The sequence below is a fragment of the Bos grunniens genome, chromosome 18 (assembly GCF_055505025.1).
Source record: "Bos grunniens cultivar Pamir isolate PY7600 chromosome 18, Bosgru_T2T1.0, whole genome shotgun sequence".
In the NCBI taxonomy this organism is placed as follows: Eukaryota; Metazoa; Chordata; class Mammalia; order Artiodactyla; family Bovidae; genus Bos; species Bos grunniens.
The window spans coordinates 28,481,902-28,495,019 of record NC_141182.1 but is presented as its reverse complement, the minus strand read 5'-3'; the positions used below and the strand labels follow the sequence as shown (position 1 = coordinate 28,495,019).

At 42.4% G+C, this 13,118-nt stretch overlaps 1 pseudogene across 1 annotated transcript; it reads left to right on the top strand.

Annotated features, from left to right (window-relative positions):
* Positions 1-6,453: 6,453 nt before the first annotated feature.
* LOC147353346 (AP-3 complex subunit beta-2 pseudogene) lies at positions 6,454-8,305 on the top strand (annotated as a pseudogene). The gene has a single exon (XR_015145016.1). The product of XR_015145016.1 is annotated as an AP-3 complex subunit beta-2 pseudogene (transcript).
* Positions 8,306-13,118: the final 4,813 nt, after the last annotated feature.

Sequence of the window (13,118 nt, the reverse complement as noted above, 5' to 3'; positions counted from 1 at the left end):
GAAGATGGGAGGGAGGTTCAAGAGGGAGGGGACATATGTATACCTATGGCTGATTTTTGTTGAGGTTTGCCAGAAAACAACAAAATTCTGTAAAGCAAGTATCCTCCAAGTAAAAATAAATTAAAAAAAAAATAACAACAACCAAAAATAATCCAAATAACTCATGTTGGACTCCAGGATTATTTCAAAAAGGAGTAAAAGTTAAAAATTAAAAAAATAAAATAACAGGAAGAATATGTAATTATCAAACTCCATATAATAAATGAAGATTATAAAAGATCATAAAATAAAAATTTTAAAAGATATTTGTCTCTTTTTAAATAATATGGAAAAATCATACAAGTTGTGAATTGTATGCTAGTTTCTGGGGCCTAGCAAATTCTTTATTTGCTTATTTTGTTAATCAGTCATTTCAGTCGCTCAGTCATGTCCGACTCTTTGTGACTCCATGAATCACAGCACGCCAGGCCTCCCTGTCCATCACCAACTCCCGGAGTTCACTCAAACTCATGTCCATCGAGTCAGTGATGCCATCCAGCCATCTCATCCCCTGTCATCCTCTGTTATCCCCTTCACCTCCTCCCCCCCCAAATCCCTCCCAGCATCAGAGTCTTTTCCAATGAGTCAACTCTTTGCATGAGGTGGCCAAAATATTGGAGTTTCAGCTTTAGCATCAGTCCTTCCAATGAACACCCAGGACTGATCTCTTTTAGGACGGACTGGTTGGATCTCCTTGCAGTCCAAGGGACTCTCAACAGTCTTCTCCAACACCATAGTTCAAAAGTATCAATTCTTCAGTGCTAAGCTTTCTTCACAGTCCAACTCTCACATAGTAGCATACATTTTTAAAATAATCATGCATTTCATAACCTGAATCAATAAGAATGTTATTATGATAAAAATATGCATGCATACAGTTTGTAATGTCCAGAGAATGAAGCTCTTATCTAGCCTTGCCAGCCAATAGAACAATAGAAGAGAGAAGGAAGAAGGCAGATGGAAGAATAGATGAGAAGCATACTTTATATTTAAACATAGAATTGTAGAAGAATAACACTTACATGATAATAGTTAAGACTGTATTTTCAATAATGAAGTGGAATCATCCAGATCAACTGTTTGTGAGGGTGATTACCAAATTAGCATATCACTGAGCACTAGTTAGACCATGTTGACCAAATACTTGAGCAAGAAAATCACTCTATGTATGTGTTCATTCTGGGGTTAAGAAATTAGGTTTTTGTTGTTTAGTCACTAAGTCATGTCCAACTATTTTGCAACCCCATAGACTAGTCTGCCGGAGAAGGCAATGGCACCCCACTCCAGTACTCTTGCCTGGAAAATTCCATGGATGGAGGAGCCTGGTAGGCTGCAGTCCATGGGGTCGAGAAGAGTGGGATACGACTGAGTGACTTCACTTTCACTTTTCACTTTCATGCATTGGAGAAGGAAATGGTGACCCACTCCAGTGATCTTGCCTGGAGAATCCCAGGGACGGCAGAGCTTGGTGGGCTGCCGTCTATGGGGTCGCACAGAGTCAGACACAACTGAAGTGACTTAGCAGCAGCAGCAGCATCAGACCAGTCTGCCAGAGTCCTCTGTCCACTGAATTCCCCAGGCAAGAATACCAGAGTGGGTTGCCATTTCCTTCTCCAGAGGATCTTCCTGACCCAGGGATTAAACCCACATCTTCTGTATTGCAGGCAGATTCTCTACCACTGAGCCTCCTGAGAAGCCAAGGAGCTAAGTAAGAGAGCTAAATTTGAGTAATTCTTGGTTAGACTAAATATAAAATTCTCAGAGGTAACCCTGTCCAGGTCCATTAGAATGAATACAAAGTATCTATTCTAGTCTTTCTTCTTCTTTTCAATGTGTCCCAAAGTATTGTGCTGCCCTGGTGTGCACTCCAACTGCTTTCTCTCATGTCTCAGAATCCTTATTAGCATTACTCAGTTCTGATCATACAATTGATCAAAATATTCAAGTATGAAATGCTTACCAATTGATTGTTACCCAAGTCGGTTCCACCACTCACCACTATGGATTTTTCCTCTCTAGTGATTTTCAACCCTGCTTGCACATGAAAATCAAATGGGGAGCTTTTAAAACTAATATTGCCTGAGCCCCATCTCAGGCTATTAAATCAGAATCTATGAGAGTGGGGCTCCACTATGTCTTTTTAAAAGCTCCCTAGGCAGTTATAATGTGCAGTCAAGGTTTAGACCTACTGCTTTAACCTGAATGCCATACTCAGCATCTTCTCTCTCTCTCTGCCATGCTACAGTGATCATAATATTTATATCCCGCTCTTTCAGTGTCAATTGTCATTTGCTAGGTAAACACCAGCTAAGAAAGAGGGTCCCACTGTGAAGAAACACATGGGTATCATGATATGTCAAGTATGTATGTATGTAACATTACCTCTGTCAAGGTGTTTTATTTTAATTTATATAATATATTCATATACTATAGATATTGATCTAGCTATACATTTGAACATAACTCTGGGTCACTCAGAGATCCTGTACTTCAGACAAGAGCTACCTCCATTCAGGTGACACATGAAAAAAAAGTCCTCTTCCAAAAATGCTACCAGGAAATTTCTATAGATATGTTCCTGAAAGAGGCTTAAATGGTGATGTTTTGTCATAACTGGAGAGAATTCTGCCTAGCAAGAATACTAAAGTAGGTAGCCATTCCCTTGTCCAGGGAATCTTACTGATTCAAGGATAGAACCTGGGTCTCCTGCATTGCAGGCAGATTCTTTACTGTTTGAGCCATGAGGGAAGCCTTCAGTACACATTTTAAGGGGTAAAGAATCCTTCATTGTAATCCTCTCACTCTATTAAAAAAAAGAAAAGTTTTGTGATAGGGTTACTTATTGTTATAATTTTTGTTATTATTAGACTAGAGATACCCAAAATATTTTTAAATGCATTAATACTATCACCAACTTTAAAAATACACATGCAACTATTAAGCCTGTGTTCTAGAGCCAAAGAGCTGAAAATGCTGAGCCCACATGCCACAACTACTGAAGCCTGCCCATATGGAGACCATAATCTACAACAAAAGCCACTGCAGTGAGAAGCCCCGTGCACCACAATCAACCAGTAGCCCCTGATTTCCACAACTAGAGAAAACCTGTGCCCAGCAACAAAGACCCAGTGCAGCCAAAATAAATAAATAGAAACATATATGCAAGATGGATTTGAAAATGTAACAACTGTAACACAAAACCAAAGCAACTTAAAAGTATTTTGAAAAAAAATTTACATGGATAGAAAACTTATAATGATAAAGGCCAGTTTTGACTACCCCCCCACCCCACCCCGCACCCAGTTCTAGTTCCCTGCCCTGGGTGTAGCCTGGGTGTGTGTTTTTTCAAAACAATTTCCTATGCATTTACAAATATCTACAAGCATATAGTTGCACTATTTAGAACACAATTTTTAAACTCTTCCTCATTTGCTTCTTGTGATTTCTATCAGGTCAGTGCCAAGATGCTGAGAGACCCTGTGCCTCTGGATCTCTCTAGAGCTCATTGTTGGAGTAGTAAAACGTGCCCCCCAAAAAGTGCCATAAGCCAACGAGCTAAGTAAACATAAATTGAGATGACACCCCAAAGGGATTCAACAAAATTCACCACCATTTCAGTTCTTCAGGTAATGCCTGAACGCTTTTAATAGGACATGGATTATTAAGGTGATGGGAGGGCAGGTGTCCATTGTGAAAAGACAAGAAAATGACTTCAAAGAAAATTCTCTGGAGCTAGGACAATCAATAAAACATCACACTGATGGTCCCATTATGTTGATTTCCAAGACTGTCTGGGCAAGACCACACCCTGCCTTCTGCATATGACTCTAGAAGGAACGGACAACCACCTGACCCGTTACATGGAGGCAGGAGATGAGGGAGGACTGGTATTCCTCACGGAAGTTCCTCCGTCTGTGGTCCATGAATCACCCAGACATTAAGAACAGCTGATGCTTGTTTACCCCGTGCAGGCCCCTGGGCCTAATTTCAGACTCGAAGCCTCCAGCACTGTCCCTGGCATTAGGAAGGCACCACCACCGTAGGAAAACCCAGAACTCACCGCTTCCCACAAACACATGGAATCTGCAGCTACATATACATAGAACGACTTCCTCCAGGTAAAACGCAAACAACAGAGTCTGAGTGACTCCTACACCTCCAGCCAATGAGGGAAGGCCCCCGAGGATGAGGCCACGAGAGTCCGAGACACAGTCTCACCGGGAACTCCACCTGTTATAGCGCCGCCACCGACCTGCGCTGTGAAGGAATTCCAATTCCGAGGGAACTCGAATTCTGAGCTCCTTCCTGAGGGAAAAGGGGTTTAGACCCCAACTTTTTATACCTGTACCTGAGAGAAAGCTCCCCAAACCCCTAGTTTTGAAAACCAGAGGGGGCGCCCATCCTCCAGACCCGAACTGAGAAAACTTAAACAGCTCCAAGGCCACTTACCCGATGAAGGGCTCAGTGCACAGGTGGGAGCTCCAAAAGTGCCCACTTTATGAGAATAAGGCTTTATTTGTGAATCTTAAAGTCTTCCCTGAGGGGCAGGCGTCTCTTCAACACAGTCCAGGGGACTGAGGGCTGGTGGCGCTATCTTCAAGCTCTCCCTCAGGTGGCGCTATCTTCAAGCTCTCCCTCATGCGAGCTCCAACCCGAACAAGGCCAACTTCATTTGAACTCTAGGCTCCGCCCCTTCTCCCTCCTCCCTTTGCCGTCCACGCGTACTGTCCCCCACGCCCTGTCCACGTATTATCTGTCATATACGCGCATGGGGTTTTTCCACACTAAGATAGTGGTTAATATGTTGACTATCAACCATAGTGTGTGTGTGTGTGTGTGTGTGAGTCACTCAGTCATGTCCGACCCTGCGACCCATGGACTGTAGCCCACCAGGCTCCTCTGTCTATGGGATTTGCTAGGCAGGAATACTGGAGTGGGCTGCCACTTCCTTCTCCAATCAACCATATTAAACGTCCCCCCCGGCAAAAAAAAAAAAAAAAAAGACTTCCTCTTGTTGGACTCCAAGCTTTCAGTTTTCATCAATAGTTCTGAAAACAATTCACATTCTTAAGTGTAAAGAAACTGGAAAAAAAGAGTTAGATATAAAAATCGTTAGGAAACAATTTCTGTGTGTTCTGCTGCGGGAACCTAGTGTACTGGGTATTTTTTAAGTATGGCAAAACCAATACAATATTGTAAAGTAATTACCCTCTAATTAAAATTAAAAAAAAAAAAGTTTACCTAGGAGAATCATCTTGGAGAAGGAAATGTCAACCCACTCTGTCACTCTTGCCTGGCAAATCCCATGGATGGAGGAGCCTGGTAGGCTGCAGTCCATAGGGTGGTTAAGAGTCGAACAAGAGTGAGCGACTTCACTTTCACTTTTCACTTTCATGCATTGAAGAAGGAAATGGCAACCCACTCCAGTGTTCTTGCCTGGAGAATCCCAGGGATGGGGGAGCCTGGTGGGCTGCCGTCTATGGGGTCGCACAGAGTCGGACACGACTGAAGCAACTTAGCAGCAGCAGGAGCAGCAGCAGGAGAATCGTGTAAATACTGAAGTAACGCAGGTCTTCCCCGTTTTTCTGATTCACTTGATCCTCTAGGAGAAATCTACAAAATACTATCCACAAGGTTTCACAGACTTGTAGGACTGGATGCCGGAGAAGGCAATGGCACCCCACTCCAGTGCTCTTGCCTGGAGAATCCCAGGGACTGAGGAGCCTGGTGGGCTGCCATCTATGGGGTTGCACAGAGTTGGACACGACTGACGAGACTTAGCAGAAGCAGCAGCAGCAGGACTGGATACATTTGTTCTTGCCACCTTGAGAAAGGCTGGGCTTTATAACCGGCAGTCTATTATTCTCTGGCATAGCCCTCCTGGCTCTCCCAGCTTGTTTACTTGCTCACTTGCTGATTGTCCTCTGTGTCGACTGCCAGCAACTTTTTTTTTGGCTGTGCAGCTGGTGGGATCTTAGTTCCCCAATCAGGGAATGAAGGGAATGAACCTGGGCCCTCCACTGGACTGCCAGCAACTGATGGAAGGAGCTTTCTTTAAGGGAGGAGCTATTTTTCCTAATTGCAAATCATTACACTATAAGTGGTTAAAGAAAATAGTTTGTACTCTTAAAAAACAAGGCTTCTCTAGGACTCCTAGTGCATCACACCCTCTCCAACTTCCCCAGCCTAGCTCACCTACCCCTGTACTGATCCAAGGCCTGTCCTCCTCTCATTGATGTCCTCTACCCACTTGTGCCCCCCTCCCACTTCTCCTTTCCTCCCTCCTATTTGCCCCACTTCCCTTCTCCCCCTACCTGCTGCCCCTTGCCCCAACTGAAGGCCCCATCCTCTGCCTGCAGTGTAGTACAGTATGTGATGCTCCAGAATTAGCCGCCATGTCCATTGTGCCCAGATATGTTTGAGCCCTACTAGAAGAGTTTCTACATCAGGCCCATCAACCCCACCCAGATAAGATCCTGATGCTGGAAGCACTGACCAACCTGGCATATGAGACTAACACCCATATTTCCCTACAGAAATTCCAAACCTACATTCTCAGCACATACAAGGACTTTACTGCAGCCATGGTCCAAGCCACTGGACACCTAATATAGGCCAAATAGGTGACATCTGTATCAATGACCTGGTGCAACTGTGATAAGTTCATGATCACAGAGTCAGTAGTCATCATGAAGAAACTGCTGCAGATGTACCCAGCATAGTATGTGATCATCAAACACTTGGCAAAGCTCATAGAGAACATCCAGGTGCCCATGGCACCTGAGCCAGCATCCTGTGGCTCATGGGTGAGTGCTGTGAGCATGTTCCTAGGATTACATCTGACATCCTGAGATAAACAGCCAAGTTGTTTAAGCTGCAAGTTGTCATCAACCTGGTGGCCAAGCTTTACCTGACCAACTCTAAGCAGATCACAACTGCTGACCCTATCTGTACTGAGTCTGACCAAGTGTAACAAGAACTGTGATATCAGAGACCAAGTTCACTTCACCCAGCAATTTATGGCCCCTTTGGAGTAGTGTGGGGCCCTCAGCCACCATGCCAAGATGCTCTAGCACCCAAACCAGTCCCAGTCTTGGAATCATCCTTCAAAGACCAGGATCACTTCCTCATGGACTTACTGTCCCATCTGCTCCATGCCATGGTCACGGGCTACCAAGAGCTCCCAGACTGTCCAGAGGAAGTCCCAGATCCATCTGTGCACAACTTGTAAATACCTGAATGGACTACAAGATCAAATCAGTAGAAGAGGAAAGAGAAACCTTTCTGCTCAGATTCTGAGGGGGAGTCAGAGCTCATAGAGTCTACAAGTACTGAAGACCAGGATGAGGATGAGGAGAGGGGAAGGGCAGCAGGAGTGATCAGAGTGAGGAGAATTTTTCTTGGATGATGGCGACGATTCCAGCAGTAGCTCATCAGAGTCAGAGATGACAGCAGAGTCTGAGGAAGAGCAGATGAATCCTGCCTCCTAGAGGAAAACTAAAAATCAAACAAAAATCCAGTGGCCAAAGTGCCCCTGCAGCCAATATCTCCCTGGTAGATCTAAAGTACTTCCTCCCTCCCAGTGCCTGGCCTCTTCTCTCCTCCCATGGTTGTGTCCAGCACTCTGGCTGCTGACCTAGAGGACCTGACACTCACAGACTGCCCCCTGGTTCCTTCACTCCTGATTCCAATATCTGCTGTTGGGAGACAGGAGCTGCTGCTCTTCTTAGCTGGTGTGGGGCTGTTTGTGAGCTACACCCTCAGCAGCCAACCTTTTTCTCAAGACTCTCACAGGGTGGCTGAGCACATCCACCTCTCCATCAATCATCAGCATCCTGAAATTGAACACCTACTGCTCAGAGAATCTGCAACTGCTGTAATGGGCATTAACTTCTGTGACTCAACCTAGGTGGCCAAGCTTCCAGCTTCGCACCCAGATCAGACAGTCTCCATCCAGCCACAGGGGAGCTGATGGTCCCACCATCAGCTGGGTTGTGTCCCTTGTGGGGCATGTGGTGGGTACAGGTTTGCAGGAAGGACACAGACCAGTGGGAGCCTAGTCCTGCTGACCCTTTAATATTCCACCCACTCGAGCTGCCCAGCTGACAGTCATCAATGAGAAGACAGTGATGGACACCATGCTGGTGGTGGATGTGTTGTAGGCTCTGATGCAATGATTCCCAAATGCTGAGAATTTGTTCCCCACCTGTCTCTCCATCATGAAATCTGGGCTGTTATCCACCCCCCTCCTCTTTATTTCTCTCTCCCTCTCTCTCTCATATCAAACTCCTTAGGTTGGATAGCATCCACTGTGTCCTCTGTCCCTCTGGCATTACCAGGCACCCCCTCTGCCCCAATCCTCCTCCCCATAGGTTCCTTAGTGAGCTGTGCAGAAGGCAGTAACAAATGCTTCTTTCAATCCTCCTGTTTTTTTCTGTAGCTATTATAGTAGCAAAATCTCAATTAAAAGTCTTATCCTTAATGTATCCTAGAAAACACATTATATAATACATATGATGAATATTAAATAGACTTATTGTGATTATTTGCAATATAGGTAAATATAAAATCATTATTTTGTACACCTGAAACTAATACAATGTCATACATCAATTATGTTAATACTCTGCTGCTGCTGCTAAGTCGCTTCAGTCGTGTCCAACTCTATGTGATCCCATAAATGGCAGCCCATCAGGCTCCCCCGTCCCTGGGATTCTCCAGGCAAGAACACTGGAGTGGGTTGCCATTTCCTTCTCCAATGCATGAAAGTGAAAAGTGAAAGGGAAGTTGCTCAGTCTTGTCCAACTCTTAGCAACCCCATGGACTGCAGCCCACCAGGCTCCTCCATCCATGGAATTTTCCAGGCCAAGAGTACTGCAGTGGGGTGCCATTGCCTTCTCTGATGTTAAAATGTGTATTTCTGGACTACAGTCCAGAACATTAGATCAGAATATCTAGATGTGAGCCTGAAAGTGATAGTGTTAGTTGCTCAGTCGTGTCCAACTCTGTGACCCCATGGACTGTAGCTAGCCCTCCAGGCTACCTATGTCCATGGGATTCTCCAAGGAAGAATACTGGAGGGGGTTGCCATTCCCTTCTCCAGGGGATCTTCTAGACCCAGGGATCGAACCCTGGTTTCCCGCATTGTAGGCAGATTCATTACTGTCTGAGCCAACAGGGAAGCTCTAGATGTGAGTCTAGATACTTTCATTTAAAAAGTGCCTGGTGCACTGGGATGACCCAGAGGGATGATATGGGGAGGGAGGAGGGAGGAGGGTTCAGGATGGGGAACACATGTATACCTGTGGTGGATTCATTTTGATATTTGGCAAAACTAATACAATTATGTAAAGTTTAAAAATAAAATAAAATTAAAAAAAAAGTGCCTGACATAATTTTACAAAATATTCGAGTTAAAACCTGTGAGGTATGCCGGGGATGCCTCTTGTTTTAGCAGAGTTCCCCCTTCTCCACCCTGGGCTCTTTCACATGGGACCAACCCTTCATAAATTGGGATTGATGTGCCAGAAGAAACTACGATAAAGTAAGAGAACTGAGATCTCTGGAACCTGTCTATTCTACACTAGCTAGTTTATAACAATGAACCAAATGAGTACTTACTAAGACACATTCAGGAAAGGCAATCTTGGAAACTCAAAGAAAAGTGGAATCTCTGACCATACAGGGTTTATAATCTGATAGGAGACAAAGTTAAACATTAAAAGTATGTGAGGAGATAGAAAACCTAATCATCCTAATTACTTGGGTAATTGTTTTGACTTTCTTTTCTGTTTTGACTATAGAGAGAGAAGGTCTGAATAGAGTCTTCTAACCTCTAGTTTAGGATTTTCTATTAAAAATATCTTAAGGGTATCACTGTAAACTAGTCTAGACTTTCTAGTCTCTTTCAAGAAACTTCTTTTGATTTACTCTATGCAATTTTTTTTTTTTTTTCCTCCTTGCAGGGCACATCTTTTTGAAGGTGAGCACCTATTGCAATTGTGGAGTATGATGCCTGAAAATGAAAGTTGTTTAGTCATGTCCGACTCTTTGTGACTCCATGGACTATACAGTCCATGGAATTCTCCAGGCCAGAATACTGGAGTGGGTAGCCTTTCCCTCCTCCAGGAGATCTTCCTGACCCAGGGATAGGACCCAGGTCTCCTGCATTGCAGGTGGATTCTTTACCAGCTGAGCCACAAGGGAAGTCAAAACCATAAGTATATATGGAACTTTAAGGTATGTCTAATTTCAGATATCTTGGATCATTTCTCAAATTATAGGAAGATTTCAGAAATTCCATCACTTTTAAATCTCCTACTGCTTTTGCACTCAAAGGTAATACAAGATACCTTTCATTCATTCCTTCCAAGTCATAAACTGAGAATCATCTATATCTTTGGATACTAAAGATAATTAAAACTTGGTACCTGTTCTTGTGGAGCACAGCCTAAGAGAAAAGGCAGGTATATAAATGACCATGTACATTAATTTTGGGGAAAAAATTATCTAATCTATCTATCTACCTCTCTATATAAAATTGCCTTGGAGAATAAATCTTTTAATTTGGGGGAAAAAACTATCTATCTGTCTATATATCTGTATAAAATCACCTTGGAGAATATATCTTATCCCCTGTGCTTGGCAGATAATGATAATTTTAGAATGCATGAAAAAATGAAATTACTATACTAAAAGTCATTCCCTATAAGTTGCGGGGAGAGGGAGCACACATTTTAAGCCATGGGGGATATGGGCAGGATAAGGCAAGGAATCTTATTTTAGCAATGGAGAAGTAAAGAACCTATAATGATCTATTCTGTGAAAGGAATGTGCTCCTTAAATAATCACTATCTGACATGCTTTTTCCATTTGATGACTAGATTAACTGTGACACAATAGGATTTAGGGCATGGGTGAGGGAAGGAAGAAGAGCTCTCAACAGAGAATGGAAATAGGGCTAGAGTACAGGGTTGCCTGGCCCCACGAACTAGAGATGTCACTGTGAATGGAAGCACCCATCAAAGAATTTTTAGTGTGGAGTCCTGGGATGTCTTCGTTTGTCACCCCGGACTTCTCGCAATAGCAGGAGTTTCAGATGCTAATTGCCACCACGAGTTCCTAGATTTACACACTGAACACTATGACATAATCCTGGAGGAATACAAGGAGATTGGGAAAGACAGATCTCTTCAGTCCTGCTGTGAGGGTAGAAATAAGCAAACCCAAAGCGAAACTGACAACTTTCCCTTTAATTGATTTAAATTAGGAATTTCTCCAACTTCCAAACTGTTTTCTAATTAAGTTCGATATGAATGATGGCCCATATTGCGGATGGTTGAAAGGTGAGTTTTCTAAAGTAATAATGAAGCAGGAATGTGATCTACTTTTCTGGAGGTGTAATCCATGCTATTCAGATGACATCTTTCAACATTTTGGGGAGGTGGTGGTAATTAGCTTATTTCAGGTTTTTAATAAAATAATAAATCCCACTCAAAAATCCTTCCAAATACTAAGGCTCATCTTATAAATAATTTTAATGAGATTTATTTTTATTCATTTTAAAAATTGATATGTGCTCATGAGAAAATATTGGGGATATAAAAAATAGAAAAATAGGGAAAAAATGAATACCCAGAATAACAGATACAGTCACTGATAAAAATTAACATTTTCAGTATACTTTTCTCATGCTTTACAGTTTAAACTATAAATAATTTTGATATATTAAATAATGTATCTATAAAGCATATATCTTTTCATGTAATATAAAACAAATGTTTCCATGGTATTACAATATTTTGCAAAGGTGAATTTAATCCTTGAATAGTATTTCTTCATATAAAGCATGCCATTAAGTTATTTGTCCACTACTCTTTTTTCAATTTTAAGCATCATTTCCAAGTGTTCAATATTTTGAATAAGGCTACACTATATATCAATGTGCATATTTTAACTTTTCATTGTTTTTGCTTTTTGGGGGTTGTTGACCTCTGAGGATTTATTTACAGAAGTAGTTTTTCTAATATTTGCTCATTTGTCTCCAACACTGAAGCTGGATTTCTATATATTTGATTGATGACAGGTAGAATATTTCCATGTGTATTTTTCAATCAGTATTTCTTCTTCTCATAAATTGTCTATTCAGTTTTTTTTTAACAAATGAAAACAATGTTATCTACTGTGTGTGTGTGCTCAGTCACTCAGTTGTGTCCAACTCTTTGCAACCCCATAGACTATATAGCCCACCAGGCTCCCTGTCCATGGAATTTTCCAGGCAAGAAAACTGGAGTGGGTTGCCATTTTCTTCTCTAGGGGACCTTCACGACTCAGGGATCGACCTTGTGTCTCCTGAATTGACAGGTAGATTCTTTACCACTATGCCATTTTTTAAATGATATGACCAGGTTTTGGAAAGATTTTTCAACTACAACGTGCATGAAAACTCACTCTTTGTACCTATACCATTCAAAAAATTTTAGTAAAATTACCTCAAATCGAACAATAGCAGAAACTCCCTCCAACACACACATATACTCACACTTCTCTTCTCACACTTCTCTTAAGTTCTTGTGGCTGGACCATTTACAAAGTGACCACAACAGATTAATAGGAGAAAAAGAAACTGATTTTAACTTGTGCACACAGAGGTCTCATACAAACAGGAGGTGAATTAAGGCATGGCCACTGCAGGCCTATTTTATACTTTTAAGACAAAGAAACAAATTTGTGAGGAATTGACATGACAAAGAAACTAAGTAAGGCTTTGGGTGATTAACTAGTGAAGAATCTAAACAGAGTTTGGGTTTGCCGGTATTAAATTAAAGAAGTAACAAGGTTTGTTTATGCAGGCTTCTCAGCCCTAATGAATTTCCTATCTCTGGTGATAAGGGTGTCCTTCCACCTGCAGACTGAAGGAAGGTAACTTTCATGTAAGAGATTTATTTCCTGATTTCAGGGAGACAGGGAGGAGGGTCAAAGTGTCACTTGCATTGGCTGTTTCTTAGGTAACTTTGATTCAAAATAGTCAACATGCCATTAAGCCATATTTTGGGGTGGCATGCACTGAGCCTCAGCAA